Source organism: Tachypleus tridentatus, chromosome 7 (genome assembly GCF_004210375.1).
Source record: "Tachypleus tridentatus isolate NWPU-2018 chromosome 7, ASM421037v1, whole genome shotgun sequence".
NCBI lineage: Eukaryota > Metazoa > Arthropoda > Merostomata > Xiphosura > Limulidae > Tachypleus > Tachypleus tridentatus.
In genome coordinates this window covers 142,287,499-142,313,671 of record NC_134831.1, presented here as the reverse complement: position 1 = coordinate 142,313,671, position 26,173 = coordinate 142,287,499, and positions in this window count along the sequence as shown.

Genomic DNA, 26,173 nt, shown 5'->3' with positions numbered 1-26,173 from the left:
TCGTGCCTTTTTGTCTTGGATGTGTTATAAATTTACAGTCCATCCCACTGTTCGTTGGTAAAACAGCACTCAAAGGGTTGGCAATAGGTGGTAACGAGTAGTTGCCTTTACTCTATTTTTACCCTGCTAAATTAGGGATAGGTAGCACAAATACCCCTCGTGTAGCTTTGCACGAAATTCGAAAACAAATAAACATATCATTTATGCTCGTATATTTTAATCATGGAGACGTTAAAATGTTCTAGTGAATTCTTCTATTCTTTGGTAAAATAACAGTCCCAGGGTTGGCGGTAAGTGATTAGGAATACTTGCCTTTCTTCTATTCGTTCTCTGCTAAATTGGGATTGATTAACGAAGATACATCTTGTGTAGCTTTGCGTGAAATTCAAAACATTCCATTTGTTCCGATCAGCTATGACATTTTCCTCTTCAACAACGCAATTTTCCGTGTATTATCTAATAACGTCAAACCATTTACTATTTAGTCGTTTTCGTTATTTCCCTTTGAGTTTTATCAGTCTCTCTGACTATGTTAACAATGTAAATTTTTTTATCTTTTGCATCATGTGTCCACATTACCGAACATGGCGCTCTCTGATGTATGTATTAATTCAATCTATAATGATAACGGTACACTCTCACCACTACATTGTAAATTCTATTCTATGTGACGTTTGCACATTTTATGTCCCACTGAATGACCTTTACATCGAGACATTATGGCTAATGGTACCAATGTTTTGTACAATATTCCTTTCAATTTCACAGACATATTTTGTTTACATATAACTTTAGATACGAACGACATTTCATATATTTTTATCTATCCCTGCTTTCACAACTTTCTAAATTCTTCTATAACACTGTAATAATTTATATTGATACATTTTTAATCACTCGCTATAGTTTATCCAACAATGTTAACAGTTCTACTGTTTTGTAGATCATGACAAAAACTACATTCTACGTCCTTAGAGCAAATGTTAGAATATGTTTAGAACACAAAAGCATTAATAATTTTTTTTTTGCTTAAGCAAAAATCAGCACATTCAACAAATGTTCATGATTAAAAGATAGATCTATAGCGAAGATTTTTGAAGTAACAACTTCACAGCCTGAGTGCATTACATGATGAGACTTTGCAATGAAAATATTCACCCGACAACTAACACCATACGGACATTATAGTAAGAATTGGGACTTGAAAATAACTTGATTGGATAAGAAAAAAAAAGATAGATGCAAGGATTTGTTGACATCTTTAACTAACCTTCTAAGCATTATTTAATTCCAGAATACTTTAGTGAATCATGTCAAATATTTGAGGACTGGGAAGGCCAGATGGTTAAAACACTTGATTACTAATATGAAGGTCGCCATTTCAGCCTTGAAGGAGTTACAATGTGACAGTCAATCCCACTAATCGTTAGTAAAAAACTGGCTTAAGTGTTGGCAGTGGGTGTCGAGGACTATAGTGTTGCCTTTCCTCTAGTTTTACATTGCTTAATTAGCGACGGCTACAGCAAATACCTCTCGTGTAGGTTTGGGAGAAATTCAAAATAAATAAAATATTCATGACGTTGTTGTTGTTTTCTTTGCTTCTCTTTGTAAAGAACTTTGTGTTTAAGTTTTCTAATTCTAATTAGATGGATCTTATAATAAGTTCGGGCGTCAGTGTATTTCTTTTTCGTTATTAAACACAAAGCTTCGCAGAGGGCTATTTGTGCTTCCCCCATCAAAATTCTGGATTCATAAGTTAAGAAACTTTCCGTTGGCCTTTTAATTGCTCAGCAATAAGTATAAATGTTTATAACACTATAAATCGGGTTCAGTACCCGTTTTGGGCAAATTTCAGATCGCTCATAACCAACATTGGTACTTAAAGATAGATTTAACTACTGGCAGACTGTATCGCTATTTTGATAGTGTATTTCACCCAGACATCAACATGGATTTCAGTGAAGAAACACTCTCATGTCAGATATTCTATCATAAATATCAGTAAGTACATTTTTAAATAAAATAACAGATATATTAGCTAATTTTACGGCATAATGTTTTTAGTTTTGTCTTGTTTTTACAAGCTCGTATTACTTCTATGTTAGCACATAAAGGTATTGCTGTGAAAAACATTTTAAGACTTTCGTTTTGGCTTGTTCTTAGAAAAAGAAATCTTATAAATGAAAGAAAATTTGTAAAGCGTACTTTTTTATACTATTGTTTACTGAGATTTACTTGCTTTAAAAGAAAACTGTATGAAGAAAAAATCGTAAAGTGTGCTCTTTTTATTATTGTTTATTGAAATTTACTTGTTGTAACAAGAAACTTCTAACAATGAAAGAATATCGTAATTCGTGCTCTTTTATTATTATTATTGTTTATTTAGATTTGTTAAGCAACCAGAGATCAGGTGAGCCAATAAGATAAGTTAACAACCACAACTAAAGAAAAAACTTGTGTGTCAATTCCGTGAAAGCCTTTTAGCAGAGAAGTGTCCGTTTTCGTTTTAACTTATAGTCTACATATTGTCCCTAGCTCTACCAGACCATATCCATATACGAACCTGTCGTTTTGTTTGATTGATACTTCAGTTCAATGAGGAAAGAAAAAATTAGCTATAATTATTGTTTTATAAGACATATTTCAAAAATTATTTATTTTCCTTTTATGTAAATGATTAATAAAAAATATATAAATCCTGTTTGCTTTCATCTTCATTTGAATTGAAAAGAAAAATTACAAAGTACAGAGAATATTTTTAATAACAAGAGATATTGGCAAATTGAAATTTTCGCTCATGAGTCTCAATAAATTTGATCTAAATAGCTTAATCCTAATGGTATTTTATCCAGGGGATCGATTCACCTCGGTGAGCTTAGCAGATAGCTCAATATGGCTTTGCTATAAGAAAATCACACACAAACAACACGCACACACTTTTTATTTAATGAATAAAATTCGGAAAACAAATCACGATAACCATGTTAACGTTTGTCTTATTTTGTTGTGATGTTTTCTTTACGAGCTACTTGCTTACATTTCTTATCCGTGACTGGCACGACTAAAAGGAACGGGAAGTTGTGTCGTCAGCTGAGAATCTTCATATATATTCTGATATATTTATATATTTTTAACCACACGCTATAGTTTATGCAACAATGTTAATGTTCTGCTGTTTAAAACATCATTGCAAAAACGACGTTCCATGTCCTTAGAGTAAATATTAGACTATGATTAGAACACTCAAAACATCAATACTATTTTTTCTACTTAAGCAAGAACCAGTACAGTCAACAAATGTTGATAATGAAAAATACGATCCATAGTGAAGATTTTTGAAGTAACAATTTCACAGCTTGAGCGCTTTACATGATACGACTTTGCAATGAAAATGTTCACCCGACAACTAATGATATCACATGGATATTTCAGTAAGAGCTGTGACATGGAAGTAACTTGATCAGACAAGAAAAAAACATGGATAAAAGAATTTCTTCACATCTTTTGCAAACCTCTGAAGCATTACTTAACTGAAGAATACTTTTATAAGTCATGTTAAATATTTGGGGCCTGGTATAGCCAGACAGTTAAAAGTCTGAATTCGTTATATGAAGGTCGTCCTTTCAGCTGTGGAAACGTTGCCATGTTATGGTCAATAGCATTATTTGTCAGTAAAACAGTAGCCCAAGTGTTGATGGTGGGTGATGATGACTATAGTGTTGCCTTCCATCAAGTTTTAAACTGCTAAATTAGAGACAACTACCGCAAATAGCCCTCGTGTAGCTTTGAGCAAAATTAAAAAAACAAATCAAACATTCATGATGTTGTTTTTTCTTTTTGCTGATCTTTGTAAAGAAATTTGTGTTTATGTTTTCTAGTTCTAATTAGATGTATCTTGTAATAAATACGTGCGTCAGTGTATTTGTTTTTTATTATTAAATACAAAGCGACGCAATGGGCCATTTATTTTGTCTAATTAGTTTTGTCTAGTTTCTCACGCTCGTATTATTTGTGTATTAACATTTAAATTTGTTGCTACGAAGAACAATAATAACAATTTCGTTTTGGCTTGTTGTAACAGTGAAAAATCTGATAAATGAAAAAAATTGTAAAGCGTGCTCTTTTTTTTTTACTGTTGTTTACTGTGATTTACTTGCTGTAAAAGAAAAGTGTAAAAAAAAGAAAAAATCGCAGTGTGCTCTTTTTATTATTGTTTATTGAGATTTACTCGTTGTAACAGAAAATCCCTAACAATGAAAAAATATCGTAATTCGTGTTCTTTTATATTATTATTGTTTATTTAGATTTATTAAGTAACCAGAGATCAGATGAACGAATATGATAAATGAACAACAACAACTGAAGAAAAAGCTTGTATATTCATTCGGTGAAAGCCTTTTAGCAGAGAAGTCTACGTTTTCTTTTTAACTCATAGTCTAAATATAGTCCATGGATCTCTCTAACTATAAAAAATCAATTGAATGTTATTCCTTTAACTACGTGAAAACAACTAAATGCTCATTTGTTATAATAACCTTGAAAATTTATGCATAAAACTTGAATTAAAAAATTCGCCATTACTTTTCTTTTTGTTCTAGCATATGTTGAATATAATTCAAACACCTGTTTTCTGAGTGAACTTCTTGTATCATTAAAATTGGTGCAGCACTGTTTATTTCTTCGTATATTTTTTTTGTAGAACCAGTATTTTGAGAAAAAGTGGCTGACCTACACTGGAATTTTAAGCTTGGCCATTAGTAAATATACCACGGGAAATATCATATATATGATATTAATTAAACAGCAAAAGTTTCCGCTCACGGCAATCGTGTCATTTATTTTGTTTATTTCAAGAGGGAAGTTACAATATGTGTGCACGTCCTTCGCCATGCACGTCTACAGAATATTTGCTAAGAATTTCTTTAGACATATGCTTTGACTGACCAATTTCTTTTTATAAGTCTAAGGATATTATATAACTTTTACGTGTGATAAAGAGCTCCTGGAAAACGGAGGCAGTGAAATAGAATCGTTCCATTGCGGTTTATATAAAAATATATACCGTTCATTCAAAATTTAAAGCCAGTTGCTTAATATAATTGTGAAACGAAAGTTCACGACAATCCTAAAACGACTTTATTTTGTAACAGAATGAAATAGTTTGATACAAAAAGAGAGAGCGGCTCCATTGCAAACATGAATAAGTGTTATGTAAAATTGACAAAATACCCGAACTAGAAAACGAGAAATGTTTATTTTATACTATTTTAAACATTTGATTAAGATATAGAACAAGTTTTCGTGTAGTTTGAAATACAAACAATATATTTTCTTTATCCCATTGCTTTAATCTGGTGCATGTTTTCTATTGATTAAACAGGTTTTTCTGCAGCACAAATAATCTTTAATAATTGGAAAGGGGTTTTTGCGTAATAGGATATTAATATTTAGGTTATAAAATATATGTTATTGTACGAAACGTAGGAAACAATTTTGTCCTCCATTGGCATAACGGTATATCTGGGCAGTAGATGAACAAGATAATCAACAATACAAGAAATGAAGAAAAAAGAATTTATACAGTAAGTTCTAATTCTTATTTAATTAAAATAGTAAATAGAACGTAGCTTCTTAAAGGTAAACTAGAAACATTTTAGTGAATAATGTCTTTACTCTTGGGTATAACTTGACGGAGTGACGGAGGCAGCAGTTCGTCCAACGGGAATGTGCAGCCAAAACTTAAACAGCGGCAACAGCGCCATTTGCAACAACGTCATCGACAGGTGCTGCGGTAGTGGGAGATACGCCAACACGAGCAAAACAAGGTGGAACGCCAGAAACAGGTTAAATATCAGATGGACCAACAAGACCATCGATTGGTAAAACAGCATGGGAGTAGGCGAGAAGACCGAGAAAAACGATATAGTAAAAGGAAATAGTCATTTGTTTTATATTTTTATAGAGTTTAAGCGATTCAAACGTAATCGGGCTAAACGTAATAAATTGAAACTTACCAGAGTGTTCATGGTTACTGCTGGTGTCTCTAGTTCTCAGAAAGAAATGTGTTGTTTTCTGATTTCCAAATTCTTTTATACTCTCATTTAGGTTCAGAAGAATGCATATGTTTAGTTCTCCATCCATAATTCACACCTTCCTTTGAAGGTGGTCAACTCTTTCTTTCGTTTTCCTTAACTATACATATTGCATGTCCACGCATTTCTGGCTCGTATTTCCACCTTTATAAATCGTTGATATTTTATTGCGTCAGACTAATTTACGTTGAGTAAAATATCAGGGTCAACATGCTCTATTCGTAAGTTAGCTTGTAGTACATTTAGAAATCTCTGATATTTTATTGCGTCAGACTAATTTACGCTAAGTATAATACCAGGGTCAACATGCTCTATTTGAAATGTAGCTTGTAGTACTTTTGGCTTAAGCTGTATTCAAATTGAAATTCAACCCAAAATTCTAAAAAAGAAAAAAAAACAGCTTTTAATTTTACTTTAGATTTTATACATGTAACCACTGCATGGTAAGATTGTTTTATAGCATTTTGTTCTTCTAGACTGAGTTAATGTTTGAGTAACAACACTTTCGTTGTTAATTATTTTACTGATTTTAATATTTTCTTCGATGATAAATATCCACGAATAGTTTTTCTTTGTAGTTAGCTAAATCTTTATGGGACCTGTCTTATGTAAAATATTTATTTGCTGTCTTTTCGTTTCCTACTGGTGTTTCTACTTCTCTAATAAAGTGACAGTGATGTAAAAAAAAAACACACAAAGAAAAGAAGACTCTGATGTAGGTATATTTTAATCTATTTTGTGAATGAAACATTTAAATAGTCAATTACATGTCTATATTCCACCATTACCTTTCACCACCATTAACTAGATCACTCAGTCTCAGCAAAACTTTTATATAAAGAAATCATAATCAGATATTCTATAATTTTTATTTTGCTTCTTTCGTTACTTCCTCGCTGGGATAGCAGTAAATCTTTGAATTTACAAAGCTAAAATCAGGAGTTTGTTTCCCTTATGTGGACACACCAGATAGCCGGATGAGCTTTTCTATAACAAAACACAAATCTATAACGTGTGAATCAAACGTTTTTAGGCCCTGAATTTCCAGGTGATTAAGGCACTTGACTCGTAATCTGGAAGTCATGGGCTCAAATCCCCGTCACATCAAATATGCTCGCTGTCCATGATATAAAGCGATACATTAGATAGAAGTTAATACCACCCACTGCTTAACTATTGGGATGCTCTTTAACAATGAAATATGAGATTAATCGTCATATTTGAGCATTCCAGTGGTATGTTCGGTGACCGGATTCGAACCACCAACTTGAACATTACGAGCATTTTATCATGACAATCAGGATATGCCAGGCTCTCAGTTTTCCAACTATGAACAAGAATATTTAATCTTTGTGAGCAGTAAGTAGCTGAGTAGGAATGTTCAAGGCTCCTCTTTGGTAAGTATCATGTACATTCAGTTGAAGTGTTCAAGGGCCATCTTTAATTATTGTCGTATTTTCCACTTGAAATGCTCAAGGCTTGAATTTAATGACTGTCATATCTGTTCACTTTAAGTGTTTAAATGCCATATTTAATGACTGTCATATTTCTTCGCTTAGAGTGTTAAAGGGACATATTTAGTGACTGTTATATTTGTTCACATGACCTGGCTAAACGTTATATTAGTCGAAATCTACAGTTTTGTCCTACCAGAACAAGTATGACGTACATATTTTTTTTCTTAAACCTTTATTATAATACTAAATTACTAAAGGTATGTCTTATTATTTTCCGCCATTTGCTATGTAATAATTTTTAGAACAAATTTCTTCTTTGAACATATGTTTAAGAAGAAAAATATTTGTCTTTCATATGAGAACTAACATTACGTTTGTTGGTATTTAGTGGAACAGAAACTTCACTTATGTTTCGTTGTTTTTCAAGATTACAATGTATCATCTCGCTTTTTCTGTGTGACAGTTTCAATCAGTTTATGTTTTCATTTTTTACTACACGAATTTTATAACACCTGGTATTATAATGACTTATAATAAACCGTTCCGTTTTGATATTGGAATATTTCTGTTTCCTTGATCTACGTGAATTGTACTCACAGCATGCTTTAGAAAAAAAAAAAAAAGTCAATAAAACCGATATCACTGTAATGTATTGTTTTTATCTTTTCTCTGAATGAAGTGTACTCTTACTTAAATTACTGAGGTTTGTATAATCTTGACAGTTACACTAACTACGTTTCATGTCTTCTTCGTAGAATGTGTTGGTAACCTATTTAACTATTTTTTACGGTAGAATATGCGTTCTGTATTACTTTTGTAAGTACATTAGTTACGTTAGATTGTAGGTTTAAATGAAAAAATCCAATTTTTCTTAAATAACAGAAGTAAATTTCCCTGTGAAACTATTAAAAATAAAAGGTCCTTTAGCGCAGAAATCCCAATGTGTAGCCTTGTTCTTAACAACAAGAAAAAATATATATAGTTTAAAAGTGCACTAATTTAAGTTATAAAATGTGTATTTCTTCACATGGCTCTAATTTCAGATCCTACATTGTTCTGGTACGTGTGTTAACTCATAAATCGATACGACAGCTTAATTAATCCAAAAAATCAACAGGTTTTTTGTCGTCAGAGAGTTTTGGTGTGTTGCTAATAAATTACCCTCGAGGTCTAGAAAAGGTTAAATATCCGCTCTATATTAATCTTTCTCTCTTTTCTGTCTCCTTCTTTCAATCCTGGAAAATGTACTAAGAATTCTGCATTATATCCTCTTATATGTCTTGAAAATAAAAATCTTGTAACAAACACTATACATAATAGTGTGATCTGTTATATTTCATTAATCCATCACTATTTCACATGCCTTAAGACTGCACGATCAATATATATGTATTCAGCAGAATGTGATCTCGGTTCTTGAGTATATTGCATCAAAGATTCACTAAACTGTGGTCTTTACTTTCCGTACAGAGATGTCTGAGATTCACGAGTTCATATTATGTTTCACAGTTCGTTTCCGATACAATACTTCGTGTTTTTTCTTTACACTGCTTTACGTTTTTTTATAGTTATTGAAACCAGTATTTACTTAAAAGGCACTAAAATGTGTGGTACAGTTTTTAATATTTTTTATAGATGCAGTAAAACTGAGGTGTTGGATAACTCTTGGTACCGTATATATTGCTAAAACATAAGACATTTATTTATAATGTAACGTTTTAAAGTATCTGGTGAGTTATACTACTGAACGAAGTATGGTATAATAAAACTATATCATGTATTTGAATTTTTCTGTTTTCGATATCTGGAGTACTGAACAATTCGATTTAGAACAATAAAGGAATATTACACGTTTATAAAACTTACATCAACTGTTCATTAGAGTATATGTGGTGTCTGTAATAATTTGTGTCCCAACAATAAGTCAGTATGACACGTCTTTAATATCCATCTGAGCTGTTCTTTCGATATGTAGTGTCTTTAACAATTTGTGTTCCAAAAATAAACAAGTATTACACTTGTATAATAGATAACAGGTAGAATTCCTTGAAATCGGTGTAACTCAATGACAGTCGGTGAACTGAAAGGAATATTGATCTACATTTCTATTTTGTTTTGTACTTGTAGAATTATAATACTTTTTAACAATTAAAGAATGCTTTCATAATCACATCTGAGCTTATTATACGAAACCATTGCGTGTTAATCATACATGTAACAGTTTTTTACCCTTTTTACTAGTCACTTATTTAGGTTTGAATGGTAGAAGTTCAATGGTTTTACATATACGATATTCTTAATTTGAGTGGAATAACCAATACACTAGCCATGGTTTAAGGTGAAAGCTACAAATTTCAAGCATATCCTTATGCTATTTTCAACTTCTAACTAGAAGGAAGGCAACTTGCAAGTAGTACTTACTTCTTGTGTTGGTATTTTAACCTAATAATGTTATTGACAAATACATTTATAAACGAGTCTCCAGTTTCAAGTGAGTAGCGTATTAGCAGCATGTTGCTTGCTCTAGCCTTGGACCTCAGAGAACACAGTTCATAACACTAGAATTCGGACGTGTAGACATAGAGTTTTGTATATTGAGCACTTACAGCAGTTTAAACACGTTTGAAACTTTCTTGAAATACAGTGTTGTATTTGATGAGTTCAATCATTATCGTCATTCGCAAAACCCCTCATGTGACATAACGGTATTTCTTCGGAATTACAACGCTACAAACCGGGTTTCATGATAAGTAGAGTACAGATTGCTCATTGTGTAGCATGGTGCTTAACTTCATAATAAACAACTGAGCAAAAAATATTAGCGAAAATGAATTCAACAAAAACGTCATACTACATAAACCACAAAGCGATAAAAACGTATGCACCACAGTTCCCGCGTTTTCGTAATGTAAGGTAACACTGCATCTTTTTTCTTTAATATACTGCTAGAATTCAAAATTCACCTTAGAAAACCAAACGACTCACTCAATATTCGTGTTTAATTACATTCTATTGATCACATACACCAGCTGTATATTTTGTATTCTCCCAGCTTTCTTACAATTCGCCACAATCTCGCTAAGTTTTTAGATCATAACCTGTTTTAATAGATCCCTAATTTACTATTGACCTAGATAATTAGTTAATCTTAAAAACCCTGTTTCGCTGCTTCAGCCTACATGTAATGCCTGCAGAGTTTTCACCTAACTTTAAATTCACTACTACTGCACTCTTGAAAGCATTACAACCTCTTATCAAAATCATATTCCTTTATATATATATATATACACTATTACCATAAGCCTTAAACCTGATAAAGAATGCCATAATAGTAGATTTTCTCAGGTTTTATGAATCAAGTATTTCAAGTTCCAGAAATAAACCAGCTTTAGTTATCTACCACAAATTAAAAAAAAATACTTGGCATTTTCAAACGTATGTAACAGAAGAGCGAAATGGCTTGCTAACAGACCTCAGATGTTTTGTTTCTTTTTGGATTTTGCGCAAAGCTACACGAGTGCTATCTGCGCTAGAAGTCTCTAATTTAGCAGTGTAAGACTACAGATAAGGCAGCTTGTTATTACCACCCACCACCAACTGTTAGGTTACTCTTACGGCTGAAAGGGCGAGCATGTCTTGGTGTTACGAAGATTCAAACTCGTGACCCTCACATTACGATTCGAGAGCCCTAACTACTAGTTTATGTCCTAACGTTTTAAAATTGCCATTTCTTTGTTGAAACTACCGATTTGCAACCTTTCACCATAACCATCACGTCATATCCGGCCGATTGAAAAGAACATTGCAACTACTTTAGATAATGTACTTATGTAAAATAAAAAAAAAATGGTATAACAAACTGTTTTATATAAATTATTTAGTATTAAGCCTTCCCCCAAACAAGAGTTTTCTTTTGAGGAGTAAATATCTTTTCGCGAAATGGGGATGATTTCTTTTCTGTATGGATATAGCTGGGGAAGATTGATTATAATATATATTTTTAAAATAAATCCTGCCACATTTATATAACAATTGACTTCAGTTTTTTAACGTTATTGAAACCATGTATTAGCTGTTGAATGAACACCCTCATCCGCCTTGTGGCTCAGCAGTAAGTCAAAAGGTTTATAGCTCTAAAAACGTGATTTTATTGCTTCTGATAGGCACATGATAGATGACCAATTATGTAGTTTTCCACTTAACAACAAACAAACAAACTATTAAAGTGCTTATAGAATACTGTATTAGGTTTGTACTAACATACTTACCGTAACTAAGAGAAAGGTTATTAGTAACAGAAATGACGCAAGTTTAAATTAGCTTTAAAATTGTTTTAATTTTGAAAATTTAACACTAAATAAAGACTAAGTGCTTAATTATCGAAGAACTTTTGTTTTTACTTTAATAAGTATATGTTAAGTATATGTTTTGTTGTAACAGATTATTAACTAATTGTGTAAGGTAATGAAACGATAGTAACAAAATAATATTGTAAACTAATTCCTCGGGACATGTTGTGGAAAATAATAAAACATCGAATATAGTGGAAAGTATTGAAGAAGATGTGTTTCTAATTATTAATATTATTCTTCTAAATAAATTAATATTATGTATAATAACTGTTCCTTCACTACCCGTATATAAAGTATAAAGAGCATTAAGAGCTTTTATTCATTTAGGTTGAGAACCTTCCTTTCTTAATCAAGATAAGAAAGAATTATTGGACTCGTCTTTACTCAGTAATTATCTCTTTAGTGACATATAGAATAAATGTGGTATACAACTACAACTATGAATTAAGAGTTTGTTAAGGAAAGATATTGGTTTGTTATTTCTATTATAACGAGCTTTCTACGATTATTAAACCAAACTACACATGTGAATTATAACTAGGCTCTAAGGAAGAAAAAGGTAATTATTAGCAAACACATCATTAAGTTAGAAAACCTCTAAGTTTAATTGGAATGGACGATTAAAAAACAGAATAGAGCAGCATAATAAAAAGCGTGATAAAAAAGAAAGTTAAATTATTTGGGCAAATAATTGCAGATACCCAAACATGTTGTAAACAAGTTGCTATCTAATTAATTAGGAACGGAACCTGTGTCAGTTCTCTCAATCCCTCTTTTGCACAGTGGTGTGTCTGCAATTTCCAACCGCTAGAAACCGGGTTTCGACACCTATGGTATGATCTTAAACTTTTGACCAGGTAGTATTTAGGCTAGTTTCATAATTTTCATATCTACGCCATTAAATGCTAAATAAGTTTTTTTTTTATGTCTATTATAGCAAAATCACCGCGGCGAATCAAACCCCGATTTTAGCGTTGTAAATCCGGAGACATACTGCTGTACTTGCGAGGGACTTCGATTTTCGACACTCTATTGAAATTAGTGGTTGAGTGTAACAACACAAAATACATATGTTTTCTTTATGTTCATTATCCTTAACAGACAGCATTGTATATACCTTTATTTAATTTTCCTCTTCGTGCTTATTGTTTTGCTTTCTTTCAGTTTTTTTTTTATGTGAACGTTTCTGGTTTTAAAGTTATTACCCTCTCTTTATAAATGGCTATCTCATATCATGAAATTTTATCCTGTTTCCTTTTTATTTAATGAATAAAATTCGGAAAACAAATCACCATAACAATGTCAACGTTCATCTTATTTGGTTGTGAGGTCGTCTTTATGAGCCATTTCCTACCATTTCTTATCCGTGACTGGCATGGCTAAGAGGTACAAGCGGTTGAGTCGTCAGGTGAGAATGGTAGGTTCTTTTTCCCGTGACACCAAACATACTTGCCGGTTTTACTCGTGGACGTATTATATTGTTACAGTTAATCCCACTGTTTGTTGGTAAAATAGCAGCCAAAGGGTTATCAATAGGAGGTAACGAGCAGTTGCTTTTCATCTATTCATACAGTGGTAAATTAGCTTACGTATCGGTCTTGTCGCTTTGCGCGAAACTCAAAAACAAACAAATATACGAAGTATGCTCGCCCATTTCTGTCGGGGAGGTGTTATAATGGTCTAGTGAATTCTGCTAATTTGGTAAAATAACATTAACAAAGATAGCGGTAAGTGTTCAGGAATACTTGCCTTCCCTCTATTCTTTCTCTGCGAAATTAGGGTCGGTTAACGAAAATAGCTTTTGTGTAGCGTTGCGTGGAATTCAAAATGAACCATTTGTTACGATCAGTCATAACATTTTCATCTTCAATGACGCAATTTTCCGTGTATTTTCTAATCTACATTAGAATCTAATGTATTTTCTACATTTTAAATTCTATTTTATGTGAAGTTTACACATTTTATCTCCCACTGAGTATCTTTTTGCTATCTTTGCTTTTACAGCTTTCTGAATTCTTCGAAAACACTGTGATAATATATATTCATACATTTTTAACCACAGGCTATAGGTTATCCAACAATGTTAACGGTTTTGCTGTTTTGAATTTCATGGCAAGAACTACATTCTGTGTCCTTAGAGTAAATACTAGAAAATGTTTAGAACAATAAAAATATTAATACTATTTTTTTTGCCCCTGGGAGAGTCAGCACAGTCAACAAATGATCATGATTAAAAAATACAATCTATAGTGAAGATTTTTAAAGCAATAAGTTCACAGCCTGAGTGCATAACATCATAAGACTTTGCGGTGAGAATGTTCACCCGACAACTAACGACATCATTTGGACATTTTAGTAAGAACTGAGACTCGAAAATATCTTGATTGGATAAGAGAAAAAAAAAGATGGATGCAAGGATTTGTGCACATCTATTGCTAACCTCCTAAGTATTATTTAACTCAAGAATACTTTAGTGAGTCATGACAAATATTTGACGACTGGCATGGCTAGATGGTTAAAACACTCGATAATATGTTTCTTTCGTTATAATAACCTTTGAAATTTTTGAATAAAATTTGAATAAAAAATATGCCTTATTCCATTATTTTTCTTTTTGTTCTGGTATACGTTGAACTTAATATGAACACCTGTTTTATGATTGAAGTTAATGATTTGTTAGTGTTATTAAGCACGTTTCTTTCATCACTAAAATTGGTTCAGCACTGTTTATTTCTTTGTATATTTTCGTATATTCGAAACATGAATAAGTCTTATGTAAAATGGACAAAATACTCGAACTGGAGAACGAGAAATGTTTCTTTTGTAGTACCGTATTTTTCGCCTAATAAGCCGAATTTCTGGCCCTAAATTTTGGACCTGACTTTTCGGGGTCTGCTTATTGACCGATCACTTCTTTCGTAAATTTCTTCTTCTTAGGAAATGTTTTTCTTTTGAAAATTACCATAGGCGGTAATTTTGTCCCATCAGCAAAGCACGTTAAGACTACAGTGAAACATTGTTTGTGGAATTTCATTGGTTACCTAATTACACTGAGTGGAGCCAATAACGAATGACATATTGATTCCATCTCTGACTCAATACGACACGTTCTGCTTTACTACAGAACGCCAATGATCACACACAACATGCATGCTGACGCTGAAACGAGACTAAGAAATCATTTTGAAGAAACTTGCCACTTCTTAAAAATGGCTTCAGCTTATTGGGCGGTAATAAGCAAAAACCCTCATTTTCAGAGCTGAAAATTGGCCTCGGCTTATTCGGCGATTCGGCTTATTAACCGGAAAATACGGTATTTTAAACATTTGCTTACGATATAGAACAAGTTTTCGCGTAGTTTGAAATACAAACAATATATTTTCTTTATCCCATTTTTTTAATGTGGTGCATGTTCTCTATTAATTAAACAGGTTTTTCTTCAGCAAAAATACTCTTTAATAAATGGAAAGGGGTTTATACGTAATAAAACATTAATATTTAGACGATAAAATATATGTTATTGTACGAAACGTAGTAAACAATTTTGTCCTCCATTGGCATAACGGTATGTCTGGGCAGATATGTTTAATCATTTTCTTTATATTGTTGCTATAGTTTCGTGGACAAAAGAAATATAAGGAAAGCAATGTTAAGTTGCAAACGTTTATTGAAATAGATTCACTAATTAATTTACACCCCCAAATATCAGAGGATCAACACCGAAAATTCAATAGACGACAACAGATCGAAAACACTGAAATGTACATAAAAGACATATTTTAGTAACAAAATATGAATTTTTATGATTATTGATCAACCTTTTGTAAAGTTTAAGTACAAAGTTACAAAGGCTATTTTATTACACGTTTCACTAGTGATTATCTACAGTACTTTATGACTTACTTTAACATTGTAAACTCTGCTTCTTAAATATTACACACACTGCATTGATTAGACAATAAAATTTGTTTCATTAAAAAATATTTACCTTATGTCAAAACAGGGGCTTTAATGTAGTAAAGGTTTTCCTAACCCGATATCATAGCCATATCCTAGTCGACCCAGACCATATTCCTATCCCAGACCTCCCAGACCAAGTCCGTAGGCACCATTTCCAAGACTTAAGCCTACACCACCGTGGTTGATACGGGTGACGGAGGCAGCAGCACGTCCAACGGGAATGCCACGTACAGCAAAACTTTGAGCAGCGGCAACAGCGCCATGTGCTACGGCAGAGGTAGCTTCGGCAATACGAGCAACAGCAGCGGGAGCGACAGCAACAGGTGCAACACCAGCTGGATCAACATGAACAGCGCCAAGCAGACCAGCATGGTTGTAGGCCAGAAGACCGAGAAAAACGATCTAGTAGTAAAATAATAGATATTAAGATTATAAATATTTTATCAAGGTTATACTGGTTTTTTTTCTTTTTCTGATAAATAATAAAAACTAAATGTTACTGTTTAGTTTGATTAATACTTTAGTTGTAATAGGAAAGTTGAAGTTATATATAATTACTGTTTCCAAACAATTTACTTTAATCTTATGTTAATAAATTATAAAATACATATGTATATGCTATTTATTGTCATCTTTATTTCAACTAAAAAGCAAAATTTGAAACAACAGAGAATATTTTGAATAACAAGAGATATTGGCAAGTTGAAATTTTCGCTTATAAATCTCCGTAGATTTCATCTAAATAGCTTAATCCTAATGTAATATTAAATGATCACTTACAAGAAATTTCATGGTTTGTGCTACTGTTTTCTGATCTGTAAGAAAACTATACTATTCGCTTGCTTCTCGGTCCCTTTATCGTGTCTTCAAACTCTTGTTAAACTTGTTCTGTTAGATATTAGTATGTTCTTTAAATCGTTTTCATAGTTCACGCCCATCGTTGAAGGTTATGGACTTTTTTCTCTCTTGTTTTATTCAGGTTATTGAGTACCAGTTGTATATTTCTCTTTAGCAACGTTGTTTTATCATGTCCGTTTTTGGGTATCTTTCACTGAACTTTTATTGAATATTTTATTTTTCCTTCAAATACCGATACAATGCATAATATGAGCATACAGAGTTAATTAAATGAAGGCTAGAGATTGTTTGGAAAATTTTTATTTATTGAACATTGTAAAATAATACTCGAGGGATATTTTTTGAAGTGTTAAACTAGAGGGAAGGTAGATCCTTCCATACCATCCATTGTCATTCTTTGAGTTACTCTTTCTCAAATAACAATGGGACTGACTGTCATTTTACAATACCATAAAAAGGATTTGTTCACATCTTTTGCAAACCTCTAAAGTATTTCTTAACTCAAGAATACTTTAGTAAATCATGTCAAATATTTGGGGCCTGTTATAGCCAGACAGTTAAAAGTCTGAATTCGTGAGATTAAGGTCGTCCTTTCAGCTGTAGAAATGTTGCCATGTTATGGTCAATAGCATTATTTGTCAGTAAAACAGTAGCCCAAGTATTGATGGTGGGTAATGATGACTATAATGAAGCCTTCCATCAAGTTTTAAACTGCTAAATTAGAGACAACTACCGCAAATAGCCCTCGTGTAGCTTTGGGCGAAATTAAAAACAAATCAAATATTCATGATGTTGTTGTTTTCTTTTTGCTGATCTTTGTAAAGAAATTTGTGTTTATGTTTTCTAGTTCTAATTAGATGTATTTTATAATAAATACGTGCGTCAGTGTATTTCTTTTTTGTTATTAAATTTAAAGCGACGCAATGGGCCATTTGTTTTGTCTAGTTTCTCACGCTCGTATTATTTGTGTGTTAGCACTTAAATTTGTTACTACGAAGAACATTAATAATAATTTCGTTTTGGCTTGTTGTAACAGTAAAAAATCTTGTAAATAAAAAAAAAATTGTAAAGCGTACTCTTTTTTTACTATAGTTTACTGTGATTTACTTGCTGTAAAAGAAAAGTGTAAAAAAAGAAAAAAATCGTAGTGTGTTCTTTTTATTATTGTTTATTGAGATTTACTTGTTGTAACAGAAAACCCCTAACAATGAAAGAATATCGTAATTCGTGTTCTTTCTTATTATTATTGTTTATTTAGATTTATTAAGTAACCAGAGATCAGGTGAACGAATGTGATAAATGAACAACAACAACTGAAGAAAAAGCTTGTATGTTCATTCGGTGAAAGTCTTTTAGCAGAGAAGTCTACGTTTTCTTTTTAACTCATAGTCTAAATATAGGCCATGAGTCTCTCTAACTATAAAAAATCAATTGAATGTTATTCCTTTAACTATGTAAAAACAACTAAATGCTCATATTGTTGCCATTACTTTTCATTTTGTTTTAGTATACGTTGAACTTAATTCAAACACCTGTTTTTAAAAGGACTTTTTCATGGCGAATAACGTGATTCTTTTGGATAATGCAGCGTGTTTACCGGAACTGAGCCCCATTGAAAATGTTTGGTGGTGGATGGCAAGAAATGTCTATAGAATAATAAAATGTTATCTGGTTTACATTTTATTTAATGCAAACAATTCTGAAAACAAATCACCAAAACCATGTCAACATTTATCTTATTTGGTTGTGAGGTCGTCTTTACGAGTCACTTGCTTCCATTTCTTATTCGTGCATGGCATGGAGATCATCTGAGAATCGCAGGTTCCTTCCCCCGTCACACCGAACACACTCGCCTCTTTTTGTTTTAGATGTGTTATAAATTTACAGTTAATCCCACTGTTCGTTGGTAAAATAGCAGTCAAAGGGTTGGCGATAGGTGGTAACGACTAGTTGCCTTTACTCTATTTTTACCCTGCTAAATTAGGGATAGGTAGCCCAAATACCCCTCGTGTAGCTTTGCACGAAATTCGAAAACAAATTAACATATCATTTATGCTCTTACATTTTAATCATGGAGACGTTAAAATGTTCAAGTGCACCATTCTATTCTTTGGTAAAATAACAGTCTCAGGGTTGGCGATAAGTGATCAGGAATACTTGTTTTCGTTCAATGCTAAACTGGGATCGATTAACGAAGATATATCTTGTGTAGCTTTGTGTGACATTCAAAATATTCCACTTTTTCCGATCAGCTATGACATTTTCCTCTTCAACAACGAAATTTTCAGTCTATTATTTAACAAGGTCAAACAATTTACTATTTAGGTCGTTTTCGTTATTTCCCTTCGAGTTTTATCAATCTCTATGACTATGTTAACAGCGTACTTTTCTAATCTTTTGTATAATTGGACCACATTACCGAAGATGGCGCTCTCTGATGTATGTATCGATTCAATATTTCTTGATAACGGCACACTTTCACAATTACATTTTAAATTCTATTCTACGTGACGTTGGCACATTTTATGTCCCACTGAGTAACCTTTACATCCAAACATTATGGCTAATCGTACCATTGTTTTGTTCAATATTCCGTTCATTTTCACAGACATCTTTTGTTTACATATGACTTGAGATATGAATGAAATTTCATGCACCTTTTTGCTGTCTTTGCTTTCACAACTATCTGAATTCTTCTATAACACTGTAATAATAAATATTCATATATTTTTAACCACACGTTAATGTTAATGTTCTGCTGTTTAAAACATAATTGCAAAAACGACATTCCATATCCTTAGTGAATATTAGAATATGATTAGAACACTCAAAACATCACTACTATTTTTCTTTGCTTTGCGAGAATCAGCACAGTCATCAAATGTTGATGATTAAAAATACGATACATAGTGAAGATTTTTGAAGTAACAACTTTACAGCTTGAGTACTTTACATGATGAGACTTTGCAATGAAAATGTTCATCCGACAACTGACGATATCACATGGATATTTCAGAAAGAGCTATAACATGAAAGAAACTTGATCAGACAAGAAAAAAACATGGGTACAAGGATTTATTCACATCTTTTGCAAACCTCTCAAGTATTACGTAACTCAAAAATATTTTAGTAAATCATGTCAAACATTTGGGGCTTGGCAAAGCCAGATGGTTAAAAGACTGGATTCGTTATATGAAGGTCTTCCTTTCAGCTATGGAGACGTTGCCATGTTATGGTCAATAGCAATATTCGTCAGTAAAACATTAGCCCAATCGTAGGATGGTCGGTGATGATGACTATAGTGTAGCCTTTCCTTACAATACTAAATTAGGGACGGCTACCGCAAATAGCCCTCGTGCAGCTTTGCGCGAAATTAAATATTCATGATGTTGTTCTTTCTTTTTGCTAATCTTTGTAAAGAACTTTGTGTTTATGTTTTCTAGTTCTAATTAGTTGTATCTTGTAATAAATACGTGCGTCAGTGTATTTCTTTTTTGTTATGAAATAGAAAGCGACTCAATGGGTTATTTGTGACTGCCCCATCAAAATTCCGGATGCAAAAGTTAATAAACCTTCCGTTGGCCTTCAATGGCTTAGAAATATATATAAATGTTTATAATTGTTTTCGTATTAGATAACACTATCATAAATATCCGTAAGTACATTTTTAGATAAAATAACAAATATATTAGCTAATTTTACGGCATAATATTTTTAGTTTTGTTTAGTTTCTCACGCTGGTATTATTTGTGTATTAGCACTTAAATTTGATGCTATTAGGAACATCAAAAACAATTTCGTTTTGGCTTGTTGTAACAGAGAAAAATCTTATAAATGAAATAAATTTTGTAAAGCGTACTTTTTTTTTACTATTGTTTACTGTGATTTACCTGCTGTAAAAGAAAAGTGTAAAAAAGTGAATTATCGTAAAGTTTTCTTTTTTATTATTGTTTATTCAGATTTACTTGTTGTAACAGAAAACTCCTAACAATGAAAGAATATCGATATTCGTGTTCTTTGTTATTATTATTGTTTATTTAGATTTATTAAGTAACCAGAGATCAGGTGAGCCAATATGATAAATGAACTACAACAACTGAAGAAAAAACTTGTATGTTCATTCGGTGAAAGCCTTTTAGCAGAGAAGTCTCCGTTTTCTTTCTAACCGATATTCTACATTTAGTACATAAGTTTCTCTATTAATAAAAAATCAAATAAATGTGATTGCTTTAACTTCGTGAAAACAACTAAATGTTCATATTGTTATAATAACCTTGGAAACTTATGCATAAAACTTGAATTAAAAATTCGCCATTACTTTTCTTTTTGTTCTAGTATATGTTGAAAATTATTCAAACACCTGTTTCTGATTGAACTCACTGGTTTGTTTGTGTAATTAAACACGTTTCTTGCATCATTAAAATTGGTGCAGCACTGTTTATTTCTCGTATATTTTTTTTTTTGTAGAACCAGTATTTTGAGAAAAAGTGGCCGACCTTCATTGGAATTCTGAAGCTTGGCCATTAGTAAATATACCACGGGAAATATGATATGTTTGAAATTATTTAACTAACAAAAGTTAGAAATGCTTATTTTATACTATTTTAAACATATGCTTGTGATTATCAACAAGTTACTCTTTAATAATTGAAAAGAGATTTTTGTGTAATAGGTTATTATTAAAATGTTGTTTCTTTATATTTAAACAATGAAATATATGACACTCTACGAAACTTAGGAAATATTTTTTTCCTTTGGCATAACGGTATGTCTGGGCACTTACAGCCATGGAAACGGGTTTCAGTACTCTTTGTAAGGATAGCGGAGTATAGTCCTCTGCGCAGCTTTGTGCTAAACTACAAGAAATAAAGAAAAAATAATTTACACTGTAAGTTCTAATTCTTATTGAATTAAAAGACTAAATAGAACGAAGCTTCTTAAAGCTAAACTGAAAATATATTTAGTGAAAAATGTTTTTACTCGTTAGTATAACTTGCTTAGACACGTCAGTTAAAACACTTTATGAGAAAAATATTCCAAGTTCCTTGTTTCCTTTGGAACTAGCTTCTACATCGCTATTCCTTTTCATTATGATGGCTATATTTAAAAACTATTGTCAAAACTGCAACTTCTGTTCGAACTATCATTATCTACGAGAAACGGCATAAAAGTTATAAACAAATCCGTTGAAACTACTAAGAATTTTAATATCGAACGGAATTGCTATTATTTTAGTTTGTTGAACAATCCATCTCAAGAGAAAAGGTTTTTATTTAAGGTGTGATTCGAATCTTGTCAACTATATACCTATGAATCTTAATTTAAATCTTATTTATTATTTTAACGATACCGAGAGGAATAACCAGATCTATAATTAAAGCTTATAGAACATAAAAACGGTTCAACAGTTGTTCGAGTTTATTCAAATAGGTTTCTATAATCAGTAATTGATATTATTTTTTTCAGTCGATTTGTACTGGCATTGTAATGGAGTGTATATTGTAAATAAAGATTGGCTCCCGATTTGGCATTAGGTGGTATGGTTTATGCAAAGGCATGTTTTGACTTTATGTTTTTACTTATTTTCAGTGTGATAGATTATGTGTTTAAGTTTATTAACGTGTAGGTAATTTATTTTCAGTATTCATTAAAACACTCAAATATTCTGTAGGTGGTTTGAAATCTCAGAGCGGATGAATGTTGGTTTTCATTTCACTACACCCACATAATTTTTTAAACTTGACTCGGTTAACATCGAACTACAGGAGACTAACTTGTATGTGTGTTTTGCGTATAGCAAAGCCACAAAGGGCTATCTGCTCAGCCACCGAGGGGAATCGAACTGCTGATTTTAGCGTTGTAAATCCGAAGACATACCGCTGTACTGGCGGGGGGCGACTAACTTGTAATCTATTATTGAGTTCTGGTACTTCTTGTTAAAAAAGTGTAAATATTAAGATTTTAATTTGTATGTTATTAGTATAATTACATGTATAATTAGTTATGTACTTTGTAGTAAAACTTCAATTCTACGAAACGAAAATTTTTACAAATTTGATTCTGGATTAACTTATAATATAACTGTATTTCTAGTGAAGTATTATCTACTTAAAAGGCTAATTTTAAAATATTAATATAATGATTTCATATATGTGCTTAGTATTTTATAAATTCCATTGAAACATAGTATTACAAATAACCCTACCAACTTACGCGTTACCGTCATTTAATGTTGCGCATATCAAGAGTTGCATGTATTAATTCCCCCTCTTATATCAGATTTACATACAACAATAGTAACCATTTTTATGACTCATGTTTACTGAAGAGCGGCTTAACTAGTGCAGTAATTATTTAAAGAAAGTAATTTCGTTATACGTGATCGACAGTCACAGCTGAAATTTTTCTATTAATGTCGTATTCTCTAGATATTATTCTTTGAAAATGTGCGTAAAATTCGCTGTGCACTATTCGCCACAAAACGAAGTGGTACAGGAATTACTCTACACACCATAACGTGACATGAATGCAGTTTTTAAAACAAATGTGGCATGGTATACTGTGTGGAAACAAAAGTACATTCAACGAACAATGACATAAAATAATAATTCGTGTTTTATCATTTTCTTCATATTGCTGCTATTGTGTCGTAGACAAAATAAATATTAAAACAAAAACAATATTAAGTTGAAAACGTTTATTGAAGAAGATACACTAATTAACTGACACCCCAAATATCAATGGATGAACACAGAAAATTCGGTAGACGAAAGTAGATGGAAAACACTGTAATGTAGAGAAAGGTATATTTTAGTAACAAAATATAAATTTTTGTGATTATTGATCAATCTTTTGTAAACTGTAAGAAGAAAGTTATAACGCCTATTTTCTGACACTTAACGTTCTACTAATCATTATCTAAGCACTTTGTGATTTACTTTTATTTTTTACAATCTCCTTCTTCCGTGTTACTCACTCAGTACTGATTAGACAATAAAATTCGTAGCAGAGAAAAAATAAGAAGTAGATATAGTTTTGTCTCATGAGAAAATATTTACTATTCTCAAAGCTGAGGCTTCAAGGTAAGAAACCTTTACCTAAGCTGAGACGATAGCGAGATCACTATTCTCTCAGATGATATTCATATCCCAGCTCTCCCAAACCATTGCTATAACCGGGGCCTCCCAGACCTAGTCCGCTGTTTCCAACGCGAAGGCCCAAGCCTGCACAACCGTGGATGATACTCGTGACTGAGGAATCACCTCATCCCACGCGAATACTACGTGTAGCCAAACTTTCAGTAGCTGAAACAGCTCCAGTTGCATTGAAAGCAGCGACAGGTGCTGCGGCAGCGGGAGTACTACCAAGAATAGCAACAGCATCGGGATCGAAAGCAAGAAGTATAGCACCAGATGGACCAACAAGAGTAACGCCTAGCAGACCGAAGTCTATCAGATTAGCACGGTTGTAGGCCAGAAAACCGAAAAAAAAACCCATCTAAATATAAGATAATAAATATTTTATTAAGGTTATGTTGACATTCCTCTTACTATGATAAATTATAAAAGTTAAATATTACTGTTTAGTTGGATTGATACTTCAGTTTATTGAGTTAAGTTGAAGTTATATATAATTACTACTTTTAAAGACTTATTTGAAAAGCTATTTATTTTCCGTTATGTAAATTAATCATAAAAATACATATATCCTACTTATTTTCATCTTGATTTCAACTATAAAAAAATTTAAACGAAGAGAATAATTTAAATATCAAGAGACATTGTGAAATTGAAAATTTCGCTTATAAATCTGAATAGATTTGATCTAAATAGCTTAATTCTAATGTTATATCAAATGATCACTTACAAGAAATTTCATGGTTTGCGCTGATGTATTTAGATATGGAAAGAAAACTGTACTGTTCGCTTGCTTCTCAGTTATTTTATAGTGTCATCTAGCTCTTGCAAAACGTCTTCTGTTAAATGCCAGTGTGTTCTTTAAAACGTTTTCACTGTTCACATCCGTCGTTTAAGGTTATCGACCATTTTCTCTCTCGTTCGATTCGGGTTATTAAGCACCAAATTTATTTTTCTGTTTATTTTATATATCGTTTTTTTATTAATATTAATGTAAAATAACATAATAATAAGTGTACCTCCATCTGTTGTGGAAAAATTTAAGATTTGATCAACGTAGTTTTCTTAAGTCAAGTTTTGTATAGCGTCCCCTGAACTTTTATTGAATGTTTTATTTTTCCTTCAAATACCAATACAATGCATAATATGAGCATACAGAGTTAATTGAATGAAGACTAGAGATTGTTTGGAGAATTTTTGTTTTTTGAATGTCGTAGAATAATACTCGAGGGATATTCTTTGAAGTGTTAAACTACAGTGAAGGTAGATCCTTCCATACCATCCATTGTCATTCTTTGGGTTACTCTTTCTTATATAACAATGGGACTGACTGTCATTTTACAATACCATAACATAGGTGATGGATTTTGAATCTGTTCTCCGCGAGGTGAGCGCTCTTATCACAAGGTCAGGTTTCAAAGCAGACATCTTCGTACAAACGTTTTTTCTTTTTTTTCTTTGAACGTTTCTTGTTTAACTTTATGACATTTATCTTTATAAATGACTATTTTACTTAATCAATTTTTATCCTTTTTACTTTTTATTTAATGAATAAAATTCGGAAAACAAATCACCATAACCTTGTCAACGTTTGTCTTTGTTTTTATTTTGTTTGTTTTTGAATTTCGCACAAAGCTACTCGAGGGCTATCTTTGCTAGCCGTCCCTTATTTAGCAGTGTAAGACTAGAGGGATGGCTGATAGTCATCACTACTCCCACCGCCAACTCTTGGGCTATTCTTTTATCAACGAATAGTGGAATTGACCGTCACGTTATAACGCCCCCACGGCAGGGAGGGCGAGTATGTCTGGCGCGTCTCGGGCGCGAACCCGCGACCCTCAGATTACGAAGCGCAAGTCTTAACGCTGTATGCCATGCCGGGCCACGTTTGTCTTATCTGGTAGCGAGGTCATCTTTACGAGCCACTTGCTTCCCTTTCTTATTTGGGTCTGGTATGGCCAAGAGGTGAGGGAGGTAAACTCGTCAGCTGAGGAAAGCAAGAAACATAATCACCATTTTTAGTTGTGGCGATAGGTGGCGACGACTAGTTGCCTTCCCTCTATTCTTTCACAAATAAATTGTGGTCGGTTAGTCCGTGTCTCTCTTTAACTATATAAATTGAAATTAAGTTATTCTTCCAACTACGTGAAAAGAACTAAATTTTCATATTATTATAATAATCTTGGAAATTTATGCATAAAAGTTGAATTAAAAATTCGACTTGTGCCATTACCTTTTTTTTTTCCTAGTATACGTTGAACTTAATTCAAACACTTGTTTTTAAAAGGACTCTTTTATGGCAAATAACGTGATAATTC